Source organism: Galeopterus variegatus, unplaced genomic scaffold, assembly GCF_000696425.1.
Source record: "Galeopterus variegatus unplaced genomic scaffold, G_variegatus-3.0.2 Scaffold575, whole genome shotgun sequence".
Taxonomy (NCBI): Eukaryota; Metazoa; Chordata; class Mammalia; order Dermoptera; family Cynocephalidae; genus Galeopterus; species Galeopterus variegatus.
This window is the reverse complement of record NW_007726686.1, coordinates 210715-213468: the sequence shown is the minus strand read 5'-3', so window position 1 is coordinate 213468 and position 2754 is coordinate 210715. Positions and strand designations below refer to the sequence as shown.

The window sequence follows — 2754 nt, the reverse complement described above, 5'->3', positions numbered from 1 at the left end:
CTCCCAAGTGGCGCACTGTAGCAGTGTGCCACCGGGCCGGCCCCAAGATTAACTTTTAATTTAACATTTAACTTAATGTGTCCAGACTGTATCCTCTGATTGTAGACCAACCCAAATAAAGTGAACTTCCTACTCTGGGCACATAGCAGTGGTTTAACTTACCCCAAGTTCTATATCTTCTGAATGGAGCTTGGCTTGGATTGCTGCAAATCCACCTAATTCTCCAAACTGAGAAAAAAAAATGGCACAAGTTAATTTTAAAATGCTAAACATTAATAATTTAAGCAAGTAACTAATGCCCACATCCTACTTTATCACTGTGCTCTATAACACTGGTCTCAAGAGAATCGTCATGAAGATAATTCTAATGCTCCTGTGGTATGCTGCAGGAGATGTACTAAGTGCAAAAGCTGATGTTCATCTGTACATACGTTGTATATACAAAAAAAGAAACTATAAAACCTATCTTCTTAGGAAAAAATTCTGATTATTCTCTGTAGCTGTCATTTGCTCAAAATACCAAACTGTGGGAAATCTCATTAGAAAATGGAAAACATATTACATGACCATGTTAATAAAAGTTGTGTACCTTATTTACCAAATCCACAACCCATCCATGAGGCTCCTATGAGAAAAGAAAATTGAAATTGAGATGACAATATAAAACTTCCCCATTAACCCTTACATTTCTTTTATCTTAAATGAAAAGTAAGAGAAAAAAATATAAAAATTCGAAAAATATTTTAAAAGGTTTTTTCCAAATGTTTCCTAATGTGAGTCTTTGACTTCACTGTATACAATTTTGGGAGTCTATGCCACAATGTGGAGCATTTTATGTATTTTTGGATAACTGAGATCAGTTGGTTAAGCTCGCCAAGCTACAGGATAGTTTGAGTTAAATTCTCTAAGGAAGTTATATTTTAGAAATTAAGAATTAATTAGCAACCCAAACAGCAGTAAATCAGGAATCAAAAGATTAAAGTTTTAGTCCCAGCTGTATCATTACCTAATGCCCTTAATCAAGCCTTTTCTTTTCTCCTTCTCTTTCTTTCTTTCCTTTTCCGAACATTCACTGTTCTAGAGACCGGATATAGAACAGTGACTAAGAAGAGATGTGGTACCTGCTTTCACGAAGCTCGTATTCTAGGAGGGCAATTAAAACGAAGTAAATCACCACATACATAAGATAATTCCAATTGTGCTAAGTCCCACAAAAGGAAAAACAAAAGGCACTCAACAGAAAGATAGGAGGAGCCTTCTTTACTCAGGGTATGGTCATGAAAGAGCTCTCTGGAGAAGCAATCTTTATGGTGGAACCTAAAGAACGATATAGATTTAGCCATTTAAAGAACAGTCCAGGCAGAGAGGATGAAATGGCAAAGGTCCTGTTTGGGGAAGGCAGAAAAGAGCCTACTCTGTTTGAAAAACTGAGAGAAAACTCTCCCAGTTGAGACGTGGTAAGCCAGGGGAGAATGCCATAAACGAGGCTGTAGAGAGAGGTGAGGCCAGATCATGCAGAAACTTGTAGACTGTGATTAGAATAAAAGCAACAGAAACGTCTTAAGCAAGAGAGGATATCATGCTTTGTGTTTTGAGAAGAGCACTCTTTGGGTTCTGTGGAGAATGGAAAAGGACGGTGGGATGACGGTGAGAAGTAGACATCACCAGTTAGAAGACTAGGCAGTGATTCAATAGGTCACAGTTGCATTTGGAGTAGGATGGTAGAAGAAGAGAGAGAGAGAAGTCAAATGGAGATATACTGAGATCATATCAAAGGGCCTATTTTTGGTTTGGGTATGAGAAATAAGAAATAGGTATGAATTGTGGCTCACTCCTGTGTTTTGGGCTTGAGCATCAAGGTAGATGGTGATGCAATTATTGAGAAGGAGAAGAATACAGGCTGGGGAGGCAAGATGAAGTTCCATTTTAGGTGTACTAAGTTTGAAAATAGTGGGGCAACCAAGAGGTGATAGGTGACTCTTCTTCAAGTCTGTTGTGCTCAGAGAAGAAGTTCGGGCCACACACACAAATGAGAGGACCATCAGCATAAAGGTGACATTTAAATCCATGAGAATGGAAGATATTTCTCAAAGTACCATGAATAAAGAGAGGAAGGCCCTAGATCAAAGCTGGCGAAGGAGTCAACGAAGGAAATGTGGCTTGTGGACCATCAGCATAAAGGTGACATTTAAATCCATGAGAATGGAAGATATTTCTCAAAGTACCGTGAATAAAGAGAGGAAGGCCCTAGATCAAAGCTGGCGAAGGAGTCAACAAAGGAAATGTGGCTTGGGGGGTAGAAGAGCAAGAGACTGAAGTGTTCTGAAAGGCAAGTAGAAAACATCTTTGAGGAGGGAGCAACTGGGACCAGTGCTGTTGGTGGGGGCAAGGGACATCTCCTTCCAAACTGGAGACCTGGGGGTGTTGGTGCCTTAACAAGACTGATTTCAGTGGATGGCAGAAAAAGAAGGCAGAATGGAATGCTCTGAAGAGTTCATGGGGACTTTCAGCCGAGTTATCCTAAACAGCTCTCCAACTGAAAATAACAAACACCACTAAACATTAAAAAAATCTTCTAAGGGCCGGCCCGGTGGCACACTGCTGGATCACAACCCAGGTATGCTATTGTGCAGAAATATCGTTGCGATCCCGTTGCCGGTCCGGGTCCGGTCCGGGCGCAACACTGAGGGTTGCGATCCGTTGCCGGACACGAAAAAAGACAAAAAGGAAAAAAAAAAAAATCTTCTAAAACAA

At 40.3% G+C, this 2754-nt stretch overlaps 1 protein-coding gene across 1 annotated transcript in view; it reads right to left on the bottom strand.

Annotated features, from left to right (window-relative positions):
- The window catches only part of USP24 (ubiquitin specific peptidase 24), a 113799-nt gene that overhangs the window by 97688 nt on the left and 13357 nt on the right, over nucleotides 1-2754 (bottom strand). The gene's annotated exons all lie outside the window — the stretch shown is intronic.